General features: G+C 39.0%; 1 long non-coding RNA gene across 1 annotated transcript; it reads left to right on the top strand.

The window, feature by feature from the left end:
* The first annotated feature begins 18,118 nt into the window (after positions 1–18,118).
* Positions 18,119–18,745, top strand: LOC129408996 (uncharacterized). Its single transcript, XR_008632225.1, has 3 exons — positions 18,119–18,275; positions 18,461–18,590; positions 18,669–18,745. It is a non-coding gene; the product is annotated as an uncharacterized LOC129408996 (long non-coding RNA).
* Positions 18,746–22,924: the final 4,179 nt, after the last annotated feature.

Below are 22,924 nucleotides of genomic sequence, written 5' to 3'. Positions count from 1 at the left end.
AAGAATCCATATAAATTCATGTTTTAGAGAAATATTCAGAAATGCCAGCGATGTACAGTTTGGGAGGGGAAATATAAAAAGGTATGTTGAGCAGCTAAGCAGAATGTCTAGAGGGGAAAAGGCAGAATATAGTCAAGGATTTAAGAAAGGAGGTACAATCATATACTGTCTACACTGCAAAAAGAACAAATCCAATCAAGTTAAGATGACTTGAATTAAGAATTTTTGATCATGATTTGAGTAAATTTCACTTGACAAGTAAAATTATCTTGTTATCTTCTCTAGTGCCTCCGCTCAATTTCATTTCTCTCCAGCAACTAGGTCAGGAATCAGAATACACTAGACAGTTTGCAAGAACTGCAGAAGTTGTAGATCGCTGTATTTCATCGAAGAGCTATGAAGCCATGATGTCAAACTCAGGTGCCTGTCTGGTTTCCTTTTGTGGTACAGCACAACAGTAAACAAAACGGTCGAAATGAATGTAAACAAAGCCATACATTCTGCCTTGGCAATGATTCCCGAGATCGAGGATTTAAAGCCGGAACAAAGAAAATGTTTGGTGAATTTTATCAAAGGGAAAGACATTATTGCCCTTCTTCCTACGGGATTTGGCACATTACATATGTCACGACCAAATAGCAGCGATTGGTTAAATAAAAAAAGTACCTGTCTACCGTTGAGCGAATGAATGTTAATGCTGTGAGGACAGACGGTTTCCATGAAGTGAAACTGGTTGATGAATCAGACTAAAATTATCTGCCGGTGGAATACGACATTTTGCACTTAAAAAATTAAAATATATCTTGCTACACTTAATTGAATGTTGAAGAAAGAAAAAAGAAGAAAGAAAGAAAAACACACTTATCCTATCGGTAGAAAACTTTACTTGTCAAGTTGAATCTACTCAGATAAAGTAAAATGTTCTTAATTTAAGTCGTTTCAACTTACCATCCATCGACTCTGGCTCTACTTGACTTTACATTGAAAAACTGACACTCCTCTTGGTTTTAAAATTTTGGTTTTAAAATGTTTGTATTTACCCGATCTTCATGATCCTGGTGTTTTTAGGTCGAACTCTGCTCCAAATTTACTCCTATAACACTTGGGATGATTGTCACACTCTCTATACTCTGGGTACAATGCATATCATTATATCAATAAACTATATCTGGAATTTTTCTTTTGGGGGTCACTATTTATCGTGTGTTCATTTTCTTTCACTAGTGTGGAATTTTATATTTTTTCATTCAAATTTGTACTTCAGGGTTATTATCAGTGGCGAAGTCAATATACATCATTTCTATAGCAATAAATATCACAGCAAAATGTGCTAACAGGCCTTGGGGTTGTCATAACTGAACTATTGTGGAAAGGCTGTCCCTGCTCTGAAAAAAAGTGTTGGAAAGATGATGAATCAATAAGACATATCTCACAGTCTGAGCAGCATTACCCACTTCTCCATATGACCCGGTGACCTTTGACAAACAGATGCTCTCCAGCACATAGATCCTGCTGTGTGAACACGCCTACAGCTATTACACCATCCTCTCACACACACACACACACACACACACACACACACGCACTAAACACACACACACAATTGCATGCTCTCTCTCCTCTGTCTCCAGTCTGTGTCCTGGGCACAGCAGCATATGGCAGACCTTCAGACTCAAGGACAGCAGTGTTTTACAGATTTGGGGGATCCATCAGTGACAAGAGTGCATTCATATCTCACATGAGGAGAGGCACATGTGTGTTCATACATGAATGTATGACTGTGGGCATAGGAGGGGCCGGAGCAGCTCTAATCACACAATACCTCACTATCCAAGGTTGAACACTCAAAGTCACATACTCTCATGGTGCCAAATAGTTAAGTGCAGTATTATGTAGTATTAACAAATATGTGACATTAGTTTACATACAATAATGTTCATACAGTGTGGCAGTGGTTCAGGTTAATGTTTGTCCACTGACTGACACACAAGTTGGTGATCTATGTATATACTGTTGTTGTATCCTTTTGCAAAACACCTTTTCCATTTTCCTCCAGTATGTGAGAATCTGTGAATTATTTGTTGTTGTTGCTGTTGTTGATTTTTTTTTGTAGATATTATCCATGAGTAAAAACATTGAATTAAAGACTCTAGTCATAAATTCCTTCCCCACAAGTTTTTTGGTTTGTAGAGGTCTTTTCATAGCCACCTAGTGTCTCAGCTCAATTTCATTTCTCTACAACGACAACGTCAGGAATCGGAATACACTAGACGGTTTGCAAGAACCCCGGAAGTTGTAGACCGTGTACTGGCCAATCAGCGGCCAACAGATGTCAAGCCATGATGTCAAACTCAAGCACCTGTCTGGGTCCCTTTTGTGGTACAGCACAACAGTAAACAAAACAGTCGAGATGGATGTAGACGAAGACATACATTCTGTGTTGGCAACGATTTCCAAGATCGAGGATTTAAAGCTGGAACAAAGAGAACGTTTGGTGAATTTTGTCAAGGGGAAAGACGTTATTGCCCTTCTTCCTACGGGATTTGGCGCATTACATACGTCACGACCAAATAGCAATAATTAGTTAAGTATAAAAGTACCCGACTATAATCGAGCAAATGCTGCGAGGACAGATGGTTTCCACAAAGTGAAACCGGCTGATGAATCAGGCTAGTCATTTCATACACAATTCTACAAAATTAGCTTTTCTATTTACATTTTTAACTTGGCTAGTTCAGTAGATTGATAAATATTGTGAAAGTCTTTATCATTTATCTTTAATACTTGTAGTTTCTTAAACACACAGATAAGATCACAAATCACAGACAAGCTGTTGTACAATACTGATGCAGGTCACAACATAAAACTAAAAATAACAACACAAAGATTTCTCAGTATTGCCTCCTCAGTCTTCATGTCATGTCTTTGGCCTTATCCCATGTGTGTGACATGTGTGAATAATCCAGCTGTGCCTGAGTAAACCCTGTCCTCTCTCTGTCTGATGATCCTCCGCTATCTGTGGACCAGGCATTTGTCACAGTGAGGCTAATGCACTGTGTGTCAAATGTCCTGACGTTCACTGTTGAACAATAAACAACATTCTGTAGGTCACAGATGCGTGTAAATTTAGATTTTATAATAGGCCTAGAGCAGCTCTACTTCTCACTGCATCACTGTGGAGTGTGGTAGCTCTTTGTATTCAGTTTCTTTACAGGAATGACAAACAGAATAAACAATAAACAGCAATAAACAATAAACAACCAGACAAGATCCATGGACCTACAGGTTGGTGGTATGATTCCAGCCCCCTTCCTGCTTTGAGTGCCTTGAAGATGGAACGCGCAATAGGTAAAAGTGACCATTTACCATCAAGCAAAGTGACAAAATACATGGATGTAACAAATCCCAAAATATGGTCTTTAGGAGTGCACATGAGGAATACAAGAATGCACTGCTAACTTTAAATATTTGTTCTATGTCGGTATGTTGATTTCTGCCAAACTTTGAATTTCCTTTGAGATCAATAAAGTATATATCTATCTACCTATGAAACAGCCCAGTTCTATCTGACTGCACTGAGCATGTGTGTATCCTGTGTACTTTACCTGTGGGTGAAGGACTAATTAGTCAGTTTGTAGTACATGTTAAACGAGTCCTGAGGGGGCAGAGGCACTGGCTCAGACTCACCTGGCTCCCTGCAGAGACCCATCTGTTACACTCATACACACACTGGACTAAAGCTATGGAATCTGCCCAGGAGAGAGAGATTATATTTATGAATCACTTTGAGCTGTAAGTGAACAAATACGAACATAAACACAGCGACATGCAAAAAGAAAGACATTTTAGCCGGTTATATCAAACAATGGTTGGACAATTCAAACTAATGGACATGATTTTGGTTTATGTGTTTACATTTAACAGAAAAATAGTACTATCTAAACATGGCATTTCATTTCAACTGTAAATTATTCGATTGTAATTAGATCTATGAGCTGTGATTAAGTCTAAGGCTACGTTCAGACTGCAGGGCTTAAAGCTCAATTTGGATTTTTTTGTGAAATGCGATGTTTTTGCGAGGTCGTTCACATTTCCAATTAAATGTGACTTCTATGTGAGCTCCAGTGTGAACATTAAGCGGCCCAAAAGTGTCCCGCATGCACACTGGAGGACACGATGACGTCAACCACAGCGAGCATGCTTCTGTGTTTACAGAAATTATCCAAACATGGATGCGAGCATTGAGCACCTGGAGATTTTAAAGTTCCTCTCGTACTGGAGCCAGAATATGTACAACTTACTTGTTTTAAGGAGGAGATTGAGAAGGAGAAGGACGAGGTTTTTGGCCGTGGCATTTTGTGGGACAGCGGCAGCAACGTCCGTTGAAAGGAACATGTGAATGCGGAGACGTAGCCAAGAGTGGTGAGTGGAGATGTGCTTCGCTTCAGTGACACGGAGTTCATTAACAATTTTTCGCCTACTTCAGCGCAGAATAGTGACGTTTGTGGCTTGTTGATAATGTGTAGGTCGGATGGATGCGCTTTGGCCGTTCAGACTGAAGTCGCATGTCAAAAGATCGGATATGTATCGGTTTTAGGAGCACATATCCAAGTGTCCTGGGTCGCATTTGAAAAAATCGGATCTGTGTCGTTCAGACTGTCATTAAAAGATCAGATACAGGTCACATAGAGGCCAAAAAATCGGATTTGGGTCACTTCAGGTTGCAGTCTGAATGTAGTTAAGTTAAGTAAAGTTTTGGACTGCCATTATACATGCAAGTGCCACAAAAATACAGCAATTAGTTGGATGCATTGCAATCCTGCCTGACCAACAAAAAAGTAAAAATAAAAAAATAATAATAATAATTAAAAATAATTTAAATAAAATTTAAATAATAAATTTGTAGCACGTGTTCCTCAAATGCAGAAGATGTCACCTCTCCAAACTTCACATAACATTCAGAAAAAAATCTGCAACTTAATCCAAAATATGTAATAGTTTGGTGCTTCAGTTGTTGATTCTGAGAAAATCCATGCTGTTTCTCGATCCTTTATGTAGTTTTGTTTTCCCTTTTTATGTTTTGTTTGTTTTTGTATAGCTCCAGATCCTCTCGTCTTTGTAAAGTTTTGTCAGAGCGTGTGGTTCTGGTTGGTCAGGTAAGTGCTGTATATACCTTGAACACCTTCTGTGCTTATGAAAAATGCATTTCACACAACAGTAAAGTGATCCATCCAACCCTGTGTACTTCCCCCCGTGGAGCCTATTTAATTATCACACGCTCAAAGTGAACACCTCAGACAACAGGGAACCCGGCTGGAGACGACCAAAACAAAACAACTGCACTCAATATTCCCCTTGTGTGTGTGTGTGTGAATGTATGTGTGAGTGTGTGGGGGGCTGTAACAATGTGAGGAGGTGTTTCGCACTTGGCTAACCCTGAATCAAGGCTCCGATGAGGAAAAGGAATGCTATTTTCACCTCTCTCTTTGACCAGAAGGGATCCAACCACCTGCTATAATACGTCTGTGACTTTACTGTCAGATGGTTCAATCAGATCTGTTCGCTGATTGTCGATATGGGATTATAAAGCTGATTAAAATAATAATTAGTATATCATATGTTGTATCTAGCCAAGGATAGAAACAATTTAACAAGCTGGAACAGATTTCTAACAACCTCTGTGCCGTTATAAATGGCAATGACAAGGAAAATTCCAAAAAACTGAACTTTTGAACTTACAGAACTGACTCTGACTGTCCATCCATCCATTTTGTTCCTCTTATCTGGAGCCTGGTCACGGGAGCAGGAGTCAAAACAGGGACTCTCAGACTTCTCTCACCCCAGACACTTCCTCCAGCTTCTCCAGTGGGACCCCAAGGTATTTCCAGCCCAGCCAAGAGACACATTGTCAGATTGATAATTTGCCTCTTCCTACTCTTCATTTTATACAGCTCTCTTGATTGTAGGAAAAAAAATAAAATAAAAAATCCAAAATCCATAGACCCATGATGAAGGATCCCATCTTCAGATTTTGATCCAGGAAGTTGGTCCAAAAAAAAAAAAAAAAAAAAGGTATAATAAGGTTTCTATTTTTACTTTTTACTCTAGAGCAGTGGTGGAAGAAGTACTCAAATTATCACATGAAATCTAAGTACCCATTTAAAAAGTACTTAAAGAGTAAAAATTAAAAGTATTTTGCACAGATTCTAAAATATAATAAAGCTTCAAATGTTGTGATTTTAATAAAGAATTGTGCTAAAATTTGTTCAAATTAAACAACTGAAATGATATATTTTTCTTTTTTCAGCAGGTCTCAAAAAACAAAACAAAAAAAGTCTACTTTTCAGTTCTGTTCAGAAATGTAGTGAAGTAGAAAGTATAGATAATTGCTCTTAAATGTAGTGAAATAAAATCCACTATAAAATGCACCTCAGCAAACTATATTTTACATACAATGTATACTTAAGAACAGTACTTTACTACTTTTACTTTGTTACATTCCACCAGTGTTTGAGAGTGCATCACTGTTGTTAGTAATTCTGTCACGAAAAGCATTTAATTGAGTCCTGTTGGGAGACTGTAGTAAATTACACTTATTACACTGCACTGCGTTGAAACCCACCGTATTCTGAGTGAGTGACTTGATAGGTACTGCTTTCTCTGTCCCAAAATAAAATGGCAGATGGTTAACACTAATTGGCTCTTTGAAAACCTGAGCAAACAAACTGGTGGTGTGGACATGTGGTCTCATTGGCACTGGTCTTTAATCTGTGTGCCAGTGAAACACACACAAACACACACACGAGCACTGTCTGACAAATGCACAACGTGAACACAGCGGACAAGGTATCGCAGGAAACAAAGATGGATGCTCGCTAAAAACACAAATGTACAAACAGACAAACCCAAATATTTACTAGTGCGGTAAGGAAACTCAAAGTAGGAAATGCTTTTAAATTATGAGTTTGTGGTGCTTTGTGTAACTTTTCTGTTGTGTTTGCCCGTCATTTGCTTGTTTCTATGGATATGTCATCGCTCTGCTTGGAATATTCCACAGTCTGACATTGAACAGCTCTACCTTACAGTTATCAATTACAGGTGGATTTAGAGCTCAAAAATACCTCTAAAACCAGGGAGTCTGTCTGTTAGCAGGGTTGCCTTTCCATAGATCTGACCTGTAACTTGGTATGGTTTGGTCCCCATGGAGATAGAAAGGTTCATTACCAAACTACGAACAATTCCATGGAGAAAAGCATTTGACAGACCCATCACCAAAAAAGTTACACAATGTACACTACCGGTCAAAAGTTTTAGAACACCCTAGTTTTTCCAGTTATTTATTGTAATTCATCTTGTGCAAGTCCAATGAAGAGCTTGAAATGGTACAAAGGCAGGCCAGAGATTAAAAAAAAAAAAGATAAAAGTTGACAAAACACAAGTCCAAGCTCTGCAAAAACTACATCAGGAAAAAAGAACAAGATGGTAAGCTTTAAAACAGTCTCCAGACTTAAACCCCATTGAGCTGGTTTGGGATGAACTGGACAGAAGAGTGAAATCCAAGAAACCTACAAGTGCCACACATTTATGGGAACTTCTGCAACAGACTTGGGAAGAACTTTCTGAAGAATATTTGATTTCTATTGTAAAAAGAACAAGCCACGAGTGTGTTCAGCTGTTTGCCAAAGGTGGACACTTTCATGAATCAAAAGTTTAGAATACGGTTTGGTCAACAGTAAACAGTTAAGAAAAAAAAATGGAAAAAGTGTGGTGTTCTAAAACTTTTGACCAGTAGTGTACCTTTAAAGAAAGTGCTCACTGACCAACTACAGCAAATTCTTTCTTGAGACTGGCCAGTTCATGTGTCTTGTAAATGTTTGATTTTTAAAGGTGCACTATATATCATCTCTCTTGTACTTGTTCAGTTACATGTGTTAGCTCAAAATACCTTAAAAATAACATTAAGTCTTACCACGTGCAGGCTTGCGTCTCCATAGATCTGACCATTAACCTGCTTCCATTGTGATTACCAAGTTTTAGTGATGGGCAAATGAGATGGAGCTCCGGAGAACATCTCGTTCTTTCTGAAACAAATTGCTCAGAAGCACTGTCTCGGAGCTCGTCTCGCAGCAGCCGCTCATGTGACCAAAGTGTCGAAGTGTCAGTCCCTCCCCCTACTGCTTCGCTCTGCATGTCAGTTGCTTCAGTGTATCGAAGCATTTCACTGGCTCAGTGAATGTTCTGCTCTGCGATTGGTTCAGAGTGCTTCAGAGTGTTCAGCGCACTTCAGTGGTTTGACAACCGCTGAACTGCTTCAGTATAAAAGATGCACCAATATTTCTTAAAAATGTATTGTGTGATGTTATTGGTGATTTTGGCGACTTTTGGCATTTGTTTCATTTTCGATGGCATCTACAAGTGGAAAAAAGCGATCCATGGTTTGGGATCACTTTGATCTAATTCCATCTAACAAGATCACCTATTTTCTTATTTACAGCTGCTATTTATGTTGCTCTTTACATATTATTTTAAATCATCATTATTATTGTTGTTGTTAGGTACGGTGTTTGCTGTGCACACAAGTATTGTCTTACACTAACAATACTTCATCGATGCTTAGACACCTGCGTGCCGATGGTTAAATTTGTCCACTAGAGGTCAGTGTTTCTCTGAGGCCTCAGACACGTCGAACCATTTGAGACAATATTGCGACTGAGGTGTCAGTGCTTCACGAGGCTCCATTCACCCATCACTACCAAGTTTACTTCCATACTGTGGAATAATCAAGGCAAAACAGTAATATCTCAATGGAAACGAGAAGGTGGCGGACCCTACACAGTCCACCTTTAACACATATAAAAATATATATAAAAAAATAGCAGAAAATGTATCGTGAAAAACAAAAAGTGTGATTTTAGTAACAGCAAAGCAATTGAGGATCTGTGTAATAAGCTCTTCATCTGGCATCTCCAAAAATAGCCTGATGTCCTTTCAAAAAACTCATATAACAGACAGTAGAAGTTTTTCCTTTGCTTTAAATAATAATCAAACTTAATCTTGTAATCTCCAGAACGAATCGACCCAACAGCACCAAAATATTGCCAAGTTTGTTGTAAGAACCACTGTGACCAATAGAGGGAGCTCCTTCTCGAACCCTAACCAATAACTAAATGTCTGCATACATGCGACAGCCCCTCTTACCGACTCATTTGAATGATGGACTTTCAAATGGAGACTCCACTTCTTCTATTACACCATCTCCCACAAGACCACTCTTTGACACTGCTCTTTAGATCCAGAGCACCCCCTTCACTAAATCACCACCAACCCAGGAGCAGGCCTCGTCCGTGGGATAGAGAAGTCCGGGACCCTCCCTGACCCCGGTGGAGCTCCACCTCTGTACATATCGGTAAATCTGTCCACCATTTCTTTCCCAGCCTCACTCAGACCGGAGGGGTCACGGACAAGGAGGATGTGACCTCAGAGTTCAAAGGTCGTAGGGAAAGTGCCTGCGTGCTTGGATCACACAGCGAGAGAGACGGAGCCGCGGACAGGCCGGGAGGTTCCACAGCGTTTGATGTGAGGAGGGAGAGGGAAAGAAAAGCAAAAGCTGAAAGTTTGATGGATTGAGATATTAACATAGAAAAATGGCGTCCCACTGGTCAGGTATGTAAGAAAGAGACAACTTAGACTGTAAAAATATATTTGTTTGAACATTTAAGCTTAAGCATGTTTTTGCAGTTATGTCTTGTTATTTTGCACATTTTGGTTTAATAGGTTTTTGCTCCTCCACACTCTACATGTGAAATGAAATGAAATAATTTCACATATTTTGTAAGTAGTGAGTAGCTACAAAGTACAACCATACTTTTGGTTAAATGTTATTGGAGCTGATCAATTGTCAATGGCCATGTCCTAAAGCAAGACACTTCACCATACTTGGCTGTACCATATGCTTTTGTTAAGTATGGTGATGATGTCCAATAACATTTACCAAGAAAATAACCATATGTTCTTACTGTCATGCCTGCACATGTCTAATAGCAGACATAACCAAAGGGAATCAATCAAACTTCCACAAGTCTGAACTCAAAACCTCCTTGCTGTGATATAGATTTTGGGATGGAATGTGGAAAGCAACTGTGCAAAATGCCTATATACAGTAGATACAGTAGCAAAAACAATATAAAAGTAAACAAAAAAGCATGTGGAATAATCCTAGAAGCTGCTGGGTCATTGACAAATATACGTATCATTCTAGTTAAAGGGACAGTCCAGAATTTTGGACATAAGACCTCATTTCCTAGTGAGCCAGAATGTTGGAGGCGTGTGGAGACAATTTTTTAAATATTCCATCCAGTCCTTGCATTTGCAGAGTTCGCTGGTGCTAGGCTAGTGGATGTCAATGGCCATAGTTAGCCTGTCACTAAAAACAGTCTTACCCACTCCACAAAACACCTAAAGCAAAACAATTATAACGCCAGACTGTTGATATGAATGTCTGTGTCGATAGAATCATTTTAGAAGTAAAACCAACCTTGCATTTGAAGGATTTATGTCTGAGCACTAGTGAGCTGTACTTCCTGACAGAAAATTTGGCAGCGGCGGACTGATATCATCTAGCACCTACCTCACCGGCAAAGTAAAATTCCACTGCTGCTGAGAAAATAGTCAACATGTGACGATTCACGCAGTGCAAGGTTAGTTTTATTTTAAACATTATTCTATCAACACAGACATTTACATCGATAGTCTGGCATAATAATAGATTTGTTTCGGGTGCTTTGTGAAGTGGGTAAGACTGTTTTTAATGGCAGGCTAACTATGGCCATTGACATGCACTAGCCTAGCACCAGCAACCTCTGCATATACAAGGACTGGATGGAATATTTTAAAAAGTGTCTCCACACGTCTCCAATACTCTGGCTCACTAGGAAATGAGGTCCTATGTCCAAAATTCCAGACTGTCCCTTTAATAGTCAGAATGTTTTGGAAGAACATTGGATTTAGCATTTTAAAAGGTCCATATTACGCAAAGTAGACTCTTGTCTTTAAACCATGTGATAATGTTGTTACCTCATAAAAAACATACCTAGAGTTGTGTTTTGTATCATTCACACCTGCTTTTATTAATAGTCTACATCTTTTACCACACGGCATCACAAGGTGGAACAGAATGTTTTCAGTTTGAGAGAAGAACTCAGCCTAAATATGCAAGTTTGCGTGTTAAACATGTGTGAAAGGAACAAAACACAACTCCCGCTATGTTTGTGATGAGGAAACAACATTGTAACAGAGATCAGAATAGCGTAATATGGGTCCTTAAGAAAAAATGTCCACACAGAATGTTTAAGTATAATCAAAACCCTTACCTCCAACGTACTGAAAAATAGGATTCAGTACTTGCACAAAGCTTTATTATTCCGCTCCAAATCTGACTTCATGCTGAACTCCACAGTAGATTTCACTGTCAACAAATCTGTGCAGAACTGCTGATGCTGTACACTGCCCGAAGTCACTGCGCCTCGGTGGTCCTTCATTTACTCCACCTATTAATCATATGGTAACACTTAATTCTCCATGTGCAACAATCATACAAATCAACCCATAACAATCTTGAGCCAATTCTGACATATTTGGAAACAATGTCAAATCACCTAATGACAGCTCGCACTACACTGGCATGTTTTCTGCTTTACCCAAACAAACAGAATCAGTTTAATTTGACTAATGCTGAGGCAGGAAAAGCCCATACTGCGCACTCAAGGCTTGCTTCAAAACTCTATTTACATAAAGCGGCACTCTTGGTTTACGAAATGAAATATTGCGCACTTTGAAAGCTAATTATTCATTCATTCATCAACATTTATTGCCTCATAGCGAGAGTCATATCCACAGTGGCAAATTCAAAGCAGCCCATTCGAGCCTATTGTGGGGCTTTGATACACAAACCATGATTTTATAGCTCGCAATTAATGATTGATTTCAGCAGTGAGGCGGAGACATTATCATAAACTATAATTAAATTTAACACTATAGGAAATTAATTTATTCAGAGTGGGTATCAAAAGGCTTGATTGTTGCGTTTGAAATGGTTTACTGGAAGAGAGGAGTAAGACACAAAGCTGCACTCATATTAGTAGGATGGTTTATTAAAGGCTCTAACTAACTTAAAAGCACTGACCTTCTTGTCTCCATGGCGATATTGCTTTGCCTCGAAATGTTTCACTGACGAGTATGGGTAATGTCATTAACATTTTTGTCTTTTATTGATTAAAAAAATACACACATTCTTACCGTGAGCAAGGTCACCTCTTCACAGATCTGACGTTCAATTTGTCTTGGTCACATCATCTACTTGTCTCTATTGATACAGAAAAATTGTAATGTCATACTGAGGCAAGGGTGTAGGTTTGGTCTCAGTTTTGGTGAAACCAACTGATAGGTTACTTGATCAACAGATTAATTATATAATATTGTTTACTTTTCGTATGATGGGCACTGCAAAAAACAAACAGCACATCTTTATAAGAAAGGGTAAAATGGGATAAGAAGTTGTGTATATATTTTATGAATTCTTATCAAAAACACACAGAGTCTGGACAGGTCCAAAATAAGTGAGAGGTGGTTTCATTTTTCAGTTCGCAAAATGTACAGTTTGTGTCCATTGCCCTTCTAAGTTGAGTCTTTACCAGATTACAGTGATGTCGAAGTTTGTAGCAGATTTCTCTTTGCTTGTTGTTGATTAGATATTTGTGAGGTAATGTCCGTACATTTTTCCATGCAATCCAGTCAACAGAGTTCTGCTTCGAGCAGAGGACGAGTAGGGCTCCATTTGGGAGGTGCAGTTGTGGAGATAGTCGTTCTTTTTCCATGGTGACTCATAATAAGGCAAGTTTAACTGAAGATGAAGCCAAGTAAGTTGCTTGTGAAAAGTTTTTCAAAGTTTGGTGAACAGCGTCTTCACTCACCCCTGCTCAAGCTGCCATCTTCAGGTGCTGCCCTGTCCTGCTACTTCCCCAGTTTAGGCTCCTGGCACCATTAATGACATCACTCTGTTGCAGCCAATGAAATAGCGGCAAGGGTAACCCTGTCGTCATATCACTGAATACATCTTAGAATGTCTAATAAACAAAATGTGAACTAAAATGTGTTAAATTAATACTCTTGAGTTTGGAAATATATAAATTTATATTTTTGTTTATTCAAAAAAAAGTCAAATATTGGTAGGAACTATTTTGTCTTCCCCAAATATTGGTTGTGACATGTCCCCTACGCCCTTGTACTGAGGATCATTCCAGACAAAGCAATAGCATCTTGAAGACAAATAGGGCGATGGACACTTGTTATGTAGTGTATCTTTAATAACTTTTGTATATCATTTATTGATTTTTACAATTAGTTTGTCTGTCTATATCTCAAAAGTTCGCTCTGTTTTGAATATATTACATTATGTCAAAGATGTACTGTGTAACTTTTCTGGTGGAGGGTCCGAAACCTGCTTTTTTACATAGTGACATACTGCAGAAGATACCAGACAGGCCTGATATGTTCCATAGTATGCCATTAGACTTAGTTATATGTACAGAGACAGCAGGTGACACCACAGGGCCAAGTTACATGTCAGATCTGTGGATAGGCATGTCCACTCACAGTAGTTTTAGGTCAATAAAAACCCATGTTATTGAATAAATGCAAGATGGATATGTTTAATGCCATACCTGATATTACAGACCAAACAGGTAGCAGACCCCCCACCAGAAAAGTTCCACAGAGCATCTATACATTTTTTTCTGCATGATTGTTTACACAGTGGACACAGTTGTCTTATGAATTAGCTTCTCTGATCCTGGCACAAACAAGACTCTCATAAAACCCAGCGTTCTGCAGCCTTAAAACTTGAACAGCTCAGCAAATCCCCCATAACCCCCAGCGGGCCCAGGCTCTGCACACAAGCTCCACACACATCACGCCAACCGCACTATGCAATAACTTCTTATCCTGCGTTCAAACTCTTCCACAGGCCTCTGAAATGCAACAGTTGCTTGCACTGATCTGAAATAAGCATGTGTGACTCTAAAGCACGTATTAAACATTAACACCAACTCTATAAAGTCGTGTAATCCAGAGCCAAGGGGGCCATTCAATCAGCCCATCACAGTACAAAGTTAGAGAACACTTTTGATATGAATGCAACGCTACCCCAGATATGTACCATTCAACTGAGCGAACACATCTGTTGCATTTGAACCCAGGCTTTTGATATTGTGTCACTGGGAATGTCCAATACACTGCGACTTACATTGAAACACAGTTGGTCGATCTGAAAGGACAATGGTGTGATATCACTTCATAAGATTTAGATCAAGGCACATGAAAAGAAGAAAGAACAAACTCAAGCCTTTAATGTTACCGTCTTCTTGGAGATCAAATATTTGCTGTGTTTTCAATTTGGTCCATGAAAAAGGATCACTTGTAATTTTATAGTCTTTTTTTTTTAGTTTAAGTAAATTATATCCAGGTAAAAGCTGGAGCAGCACTATCTCTGTGTCTGAATGTCCATACTGTTGCCTACTTAGGGCGCTAAATAGGGATTACGTTGCTTTTATTGTTGTCCAAAAGTCCTGTTGATGAAAAAGTAGTGCACTCAGTAATGTACTAGTGTCCAGTGTTGGCCACTAGACCGGTCAATACGATCACAATACATCCCCCTGTCCCTAAAATGATGCCAAAATAAAGCCATTCATAATTACCTACACCACATAAATCATAGGCTGCTATGTGCTCATGATTGAACCGGAACTAAACCAAGACTAAACCAGGTCTAAACCAGGTCTAAACCAGAACTGAACGAGGACTACACCAGGACTAAAACAGGACTAAACCAGGTCTAATCTTGGACTTGAGAGTGAGAACCCCGAGCTTGTGAAGCAGAGTGTCCGCAAAGCATGATTGAGCCATGACTGCTCTTAGCCCAGTGGAGCATGGAGCTCTGCGCTGGTCCTTTCACCTGTGGTCACCCAACAGTCTACACAGGCCCGTCTGGTTTAGACCTAGTTTAGACCTGGTTTAGACCTAGTTTAGTCCTGTTTTAGTCCGCCTGGTTCAGTCCTGGGATCAGCCTGGTTCACTGGAAATAACCACATTTGGATTGGATCACTGGATTGGAAAACAACAAGTTCAAACGCTGGATCAGGGAGGCCATTGAAATCAGGAAACGAGGCATGGACAAGCATTAACCATGATGGCGGAGCGTTCCTCCTTTCACACACCCTCCTCCAGAGAACACCGGCTGACGGGAGGTGTGGTCAGTCTGAGCAACCTGCCAGGTCCATCAGGCTGATCACCTCTACAGGAAGTAACAACATCAGATATATGACACGTCACCATCAACACCGGTGTCAGTTCTGAAGATGGCTTGCAGCTAGCAGCCGAAACCTGTCAACAAGGTAAATACACTTTACTGTATTGTCTTTAAAAAGAACCCAAAAACTTACAGTCCTGGTTCAGTCCTAGTCCCCTCATGTCTCAGGTCACTATAGGACTGTACTGCAGATATCTTGAGCCTATGCAGGTTGTTTTCACCATTGCCAATAGTTCCAGTTTGACATTTAAGTTGTAGGCTATTTTATATTTGTTATTGTTTTATATCTCGTGTGGGGAGAAGTGGATGGATGGTCATACTCCCACATGCCACCCACTACACTCCTGGAGTCTGTTAATGTGAGCTGCAGCTTGATAAAAAACTGTATAGTTATTATTAGTCCATAAATATTTATGTGCCGCTTGAATTTGTTCATTATTTATGACTGAAATCAAGTTTTATCTGAGTTTAGCCTCTAGACTTTTTTTCACCCAGACGCCCGAGTCACATGACCTGAATATCTAAATCACTCAGTGAATAAGTACACTGTAGAGTCTGCTAAATAGTGCCGGCCTATGTAGTAAATGAGGGGTTAGGGACTAGGGTTGATGTTCGGACACAGCCTGTTTATGGTGGAGGTTCCGCTACCTTCTTGTCTCCGTGGAGATGTTACTGTTTTGCCAGGATTGTTCCACAATATGCCGTTAAATTTATTTATCTTGTGTTTATTCAATCACAGCAGGTTTTGCCAAGAAAAGGAAGCATTTTTACCGTCAACCCGCTCGACTTTCCTCATCTGACCTGTAACTTGGCCTGCTAGTCTCCATGGAGATAAGTTTGCTATACTGTGGAATAGCCCAGGCAACGCAATAACATTTCCGCGGAGACAAGCAAAGGTCGAAAACCTCCACCAGAAAATTTCCACAGTGCACCTTTAAATTAAAAACACATTGAGAGCAAAGTTTATCTAAGTTTAAAAGTATAACTGCTACTTATTACCTGTAATGCGAAAACTACAATATGTAAATGTTTGAATCCTTAATTGCAGACAGAAATCAAGATGCTGATGATTTCTACATGTGTTTGAACCTTATTTTTACATTAGTCAGTCTCAGCATCGTAGAAATAGATGTGCTATTGAATTCTGCTTGATTGGTACGGACTCTGGAAACAAGCAGGATTTGTAAACAATTTCCCCTATAATAAATTCCCATTGAAATTCCACCTTGGCTGCTGAGTGGTGCTGAGCTCACGGAACAAATCATTGTAAATCCCCCCCCTCCCCCCTCCCCTGTCCTCCTGTCCACAAGTGTCCAGGAGAAGGCCGGCAGGTGCTGATTAGTCGCCTGGTTTCACTTTATGCTACAGTTTCTTTCAAAATCCCTGATCCAAGAAATCTCCCTGCACCGGGCCTGGTCTTGTTTAAAGTGGAATTAGCTGCGCGGGGTCCGGGGTTCTGCATCTGATCTGTATTAATGAATGCTGGGTAATCGCACTCATCAGGAGCAGGCGCGCGGATGGCCATGATGTAAATGCTCTTTCATTCTCGTCCAAATCCGCGTGATGTTTAGGTCCGAGAGGAAAAAAGCAGGTTGCTTTGACTTTAGAAATTGCTCCCACTGCCAGTGTACTTTCAACATACAGCAGGTCACAGAGTACTATAAGCAAATATGAATTCATTTTTATTTCGCTTCAAATTGGAATCGTTAAGCGGGTGGGAGTTTTTGCTTTTCTATAGGCTACATGAAATGATTCACACTCTACACAACTTTACAAATAATATATAGACCTGGGAATCACAGGGTCCTTCACGATTCAATATGATGCACGATACATGGCTCATGATACAATTTCATCATGATATGGCAATTCACGCGATACTCGATATATCGCACAACAGTATTTATTTGTTAAACCATTACTTGTGCAAAGTTTATATGAAATACATCTATTTAAAACATCTTGAACTTGATCTTGAACATGTCAAGTGTATTGTTTCATTCCTCTAAAGCCGGGTGCCCTTTTTGAGCCAATTTTTTACTTGTGTGATGATTTTTGGGATCGGTTTTGGCTTAATCGTGTATCGTGCTTTGTGTAATAAACATGGGGTAACGAGAACCGATTAATACCTCACGACCAGCTCCTGATGAGCATTCGTAGTAAATATCAAACCTGTTTGAAAATCCAGTCGCTTCTCGTGAGGGTTGAAGTAGTTCCATGAGCTGTGAACTTTTAAACCTTGCAATTTGGTCGTACAGTTTGAGCTGGGACTAAGTGAAATGATCAAAAATATTCCACAGTGTATGTCCTGCAAGAAGGAGCAACACAAATGTAGGGCGGTCAAAAAAAAAATTTAAAATATACCAAAAAATACTCATAGTGATATGAGTAACAATACTGTATAACCAAAACTAGTATCATGATATTTTTGCACATCCCTAATATAAAGTGGTGGATAACATATAATTTACACTGACTTCAGTATTATTGTTTTTAGTTTTGCATATATAGTACTTCGTAAGTGTATCTGATCTCACACAAGAAAATGTGATTAGACCTCACTCAGTTACATTTTTAAAAAATTCCTGTTTGCACACTGAAAAAACGGTCCGAGAGGGGTTGCTCAAATTGCAAAAACAAATTTGACAACAATAACATCACTTTTTTACGTTTCTCTGTCCAGCATGTTTAAATCTTACAAACATCGCTTGATTGTGGCCAATGTGAGACCTGCATGTTTTAATCAGGTTGAGGAAACATGACTTTATTATAATCTCTGGTGAGGCTCCTCCCTCTGGAATTCTCCTCCCCAAAACTTTTGGAGGGAAAATTCAAATGTAACAGGACACAGGACAGATCCAGGAGCAGAGGACACACAGTGTGGAGCAGGAGGATTATGAGAACTGATCTGGAGGTGAGACTTTTCAAAGATTTTATTATGTGCTTCTCCGGCCTAGAATGTCGTCACTGTTAAAACATGTTTGTGTTGTTTTATTTGAAATTAGAGTTAATGTAAGGACAGCTTGAAACAAATTGTTTTTGACTGTCCATCTACAAGAGTGTGACACTTGTACTAAGATTTGAATGTGTTGCTTCCAGAGTCGTCTACAAAGAGTGACGTCCAGAGCTCTGCTGGAGCTGTGGGGAAGTTCATGAATGTTATAGTTGATGTTTCAGAAAAAAGGAAGATGTTTGAGAACCAACAAAACACAGACCACAGATGAACAAAGTAAGTAAACCAACTAAAATTATTTTAATTTTTTTCAAAATGAACTTCCTATTGAAACTGTTATCGTACTTGTACAAGGTGATGTGGCATTAGGAGGACTTTATACCAGATGCCCTCCCTGTTACTGTGTTTAGAGGAAGAAAAGCAGCACATGGTGAGTTTTGTTTCTGCAGATACAGTTCTAATGTTCCTGTGATTCTGTTCTGGTCCATTATTGTAGTAATAAAGTGCTATAAGTGTATTTAAACATGTACAACAGAGTAGATCATCAGAATGTGATCATCATGTGTTATTCGTGTGTCCACAGAGACCAGAGCTTCTTCACTGGAATAAATCTTCACACTGTCCAGCTCCAAACTGTGTATCTCTGTCCCTGTGCTCTCTTTGTGTTTGATTCTGTTTAAGACAATACAGAACTGTGGAAAACTAAAGACTGTTTTTGTATTCTTTAACAGAATTGGATCAATTAAATTAAATTATACATACTTATACATTTCATGATAAGGTACCATAAGATAAATATGCATATTCAGCATGATTTGTTCAAATTTCATCAACATGAAAAAGTGATGTTCATGTTCCGAGAAAAATAAGTGTAGAGGGGTTCGAAAAAAGTTTCAAAGCCTAAACATAATTTTATTGCGTGCAACCGCTGTCCGTAACTTTTTTACGCAAATCCAGCAACTTTTTTTTTTCAGTGCAGTTAGAGCTATTTTTCTTGGAACAATAGCCAGAGCGTAATTTTTATCCAACTGAAGGACAAAACTCTTCACTGTCTCATAAACACTTACCACTGGCCTTGAGTTCCAAATGATCCTCAAGAACAAGGGCTTAGATGTTTGAAAATCTGTGATCAAATAAAGTAATTACGGACATAGAACAAAATACTGTTTATTAAGAACAAGAGTTTGAGAATTTTATGAGTGTCTCTGTTTCCTGTAACACGCTTTAACTGGACAAAAACATGAGTTGCACTAAATACATAACAGAACACAACACTTCAATTAGTTGAGTAGTAGTATAACTCAAAATAAAAGTACCCGATAAGTACTGACACCCAAAATGTATTGTTCCATACATTATATATTGAAGTCGATGTAGTATTTATGGTGAAAAGTTCTCTGACCCGCTGTGTTCTTTGTGAATGGTTGGAGGCCCTGTCTGTGATTTGATTCTAATGCTCTTGTTCCAGTGGAAGTGCCTTCACAGTTTAAGCTCTGGGCCAGTACTAGTTTGAGGGGAAGCAGACGTGCTACTGCAGTCATAGTTAAAAAGCCACAGCGCTCAATTCACATTCACTGTAATGTAACCAGGCCAGGTCATCTGCTGCTTTTTAAATACGGCACAATACAATACATTCACTGCTGTTTACATAATCAAACAGAGGTTTTCAGTTTTATGTTGGCAATAAGTGAAGACTTGGAAGGAAAATGATCTTAATACACAAAGGACATGGTGATTAAGCTCTCTTACAACCTCAAAATATACTTTAAAAAGTAAATTACACAAAATCTATGTGACAGGCGAAGAATGTAACAATATGAAGTAAAAAAGCATATTACTCAATTTCCTGGCTATAATTTGCTACGCTTTTGGGTTGGATTTTCTGGAAGTGGAAGTTTCTATCTTCCATCAACATTTTTGGGTTCAACACTGGCATTAATTTGTCCACTTAATTTCTCAAAGATTTGCATGTCGATTTGGCTTAAGTGTACACGTGTGTTATATATTTTACATCAGGTGCCATTCCTCTGTCACGAAATCATCTTTTTTGAGGTGTGAGACAAAATTAATTCATTGACAAATGTACTATTATTACAGGAATTCATCAATAACACGTAGTACTGTTTTTTTCAGCTATAAGTCGCTCCAGAGTATAAGTCACACCAGCTAAAAAATGCATAATGAAGAAGAAAAAAACATATATAACTAAGTCGCCGTAAGTCATACTTTTTGGAGGAAATTTATTTGATCAAATCCAAGACAAGGAACTGACATTTCATCTTGAAAGGCAAATCATAGTAATAACAACAGAACAGAGAACAACAGGCTGTTAACGTCACATATGAACAGTTCTTCAGATAACTATAGCATAAACAACAGAACAGAACAAGTTTAGCAAACTCTCCATCTCACTCCAAATCACTAAATCCATTGAATTCTGCCACTTCCTCTTCTGTGTAGCTGTCATCAGACTCAGCATCAGTTCCAGTTAGAATTATTCCGGCCTTTCTGACAGGATGGTTTCAGTTGTCACTGAATCACTTAAATTTTTAATTTTCAGTGGCACAGAAGTAATGGTGCAATTGACATGATGCCAGACAGGACAGCAGCTCTTTCTGCAGAAGACATGTGCAGTAGGGCGAAGTAACAGTGGTACAGGAGTAATAGTAGTAGCAGATACTGACACACAAGCCTAGAGCGCCCTCTTGCGGCTGTCAGTGTGAAAGTTTTAATATATAAGTCGCACCGGAGTATAAGTCGCAGGACCACCCAAACCATGAAAAAAATTGCAAATTATAGTCTGAAAATACAGTAATGATATTCATTTCTTCCACAATAACCTGTGTGTCAGTAGACCTGGCCATGTTGAGAGGAGGATTCAAACCTCCAACCTTCAGATCAGTGGACAAACACTCTACCAACTGAGCTACAATTGCCCACGTAAGAATCAGTCATTCAATTTGTTTTTGTATAGCCAAAATCACAGCAGCACTAGCCTTCTGAGAGTATCTAACCTTTGTAGTGGTCGAGGGTGTGCCACCAGCTTTTCACCATGGAGATGTTTTTGGTTTGCTTAAAACTTTCCACAGAATGTCAGTAAACTCTTCGATATCCAGAGGGACAAGAAGGCAAATCTCCAAGGCCAAGTTACAGGTCAGATCTGCTGAGAGACGACCTGCTCACAGTAAGAACATATGTTTTCAAGGTATTATTGAGCAATATAAACATGTGCTTTTAATAAATACAGCATAGATGGGTTTAATGCCGTACTGTGGAACACTTCAGGCAAAGCAATTACATCTCCATGAAGACAAGCAGGTGATAGACCCCAAATCAGAAAAGTTACATAGATAAATAGATAGATACTTTTTTTTTTTTTTTTTTTTTTTTACAACTATTTCACAGAGTGCTACAAAGTTTTTACTAAATATTTTATCAAAAGCAAAAGTTTGAAGAGCTTTTAAAAGTACAGTGTATTTTCCATCAGAGAGGCCATGTGAGCCCTCCTGTGATTGGGATCCTGGCCCACATTATAGATGATATATCACGGGGCCAAATAAACCTGATGGCGTCGTAATTAGAAGTCATATATTTTCAGAGGCGTACGCTGAGGAGGCCATTACTGCAGATCACTGATGAATGTTTCATGAGACGTGTGAATATATTTGTCCACATTTTGTATGTACATATTCAAATGGAGCAAACTTCCACAGAGACACAGCTGCTGCCGGGAACTATTAAAACTAGAGTACTGTCCAAAAACATTAGCTGGGAACCTGAAAGCACTACACCAGATTATATCGAATTATGGTCATGTAAAAAGCACTTTGGTGGTAACTGAATTATTAAAGAAAAAGTTTTAAAACAGTGGTACCCTACATGTTCTCATCTGTTTACTTCTACTAGTAAAAGGTCTTGTCATTTTGAAGACACTGGGATATTGGTATTTTCAAAGAACAAAACTTAGTTGTGTTTTGTTTCATTCTCACATGTTTAACACACAAATACTACATATTTAAGATGAGTTCTTCTCTCAAACAGAAAACAGTCTGATCTGCCTTGTGATTTCTTGTGTTAATAAAGGAAGTGCTCCCCTGTTGCTGTTGTTTTAAACTCAAGGGTGTAGGTTTGCAGAGGGACGGGATGTCAGTAGTATTAATTGAACAGGCTTTAGTTCACATTTTGTTTATTAGACATTCTGAGATGTGTTCAGTGATATGACGACAGGGTTACCCCTGCCGCTATTTCATTGGCTGCAACAGAGTGATGTCATTAATGGTGCCAGGAGCCTAAACTGGGGAAGCAACAGGACAGGGTCAAGACCCGAAGATGGTGGCTTGAGCAGACGTAAATTAAGATGCTACGCACCAAATTTTGAAAAACTTTTCAAAAGAAACTTACTTGGCTTCATTTTCAATTAAACTTGTCTTATAATGAGTCACAGTGGAAAAAGAGTGACTACTATATAAGTGCACCTCCCAAACAGAGCCCTACTCGTGCACTGTTAGCAGCCCGACTCTATTGACAGTATTCCATGGAAAAATGTATGCACATTACCTCACAAATATCTCATCACCAGCAAGCAAAGGAAAATCTGCTACAAACTTCTA

The sequence above is a fragment of the Boleophthalmus pectinirostris genome, unplaced genomic scaffold (assembly GCF_026225935.1).
Source record: "Boleophthalmus pectinirostris isolate CB_2022bp ecotype Guang Dong unplaced genomic scaffold, ASM2622593v1 HiC_scaffold_1, whole genome shotgun sequence".
In the NCBI taxonomy this organism is placed as follows: Eukaryota; Metazoa; Chordata; class Actinopteri; order Gobiiformes; family Gobiidae; genus Boleophthalmus; species Boleophthalmus pectinirostris.
The sequence above is the reverse complement of the archived record's forward strand: the minus strand, read 5'-3'. Positions and strand labels throughout refer to the sequence as shown.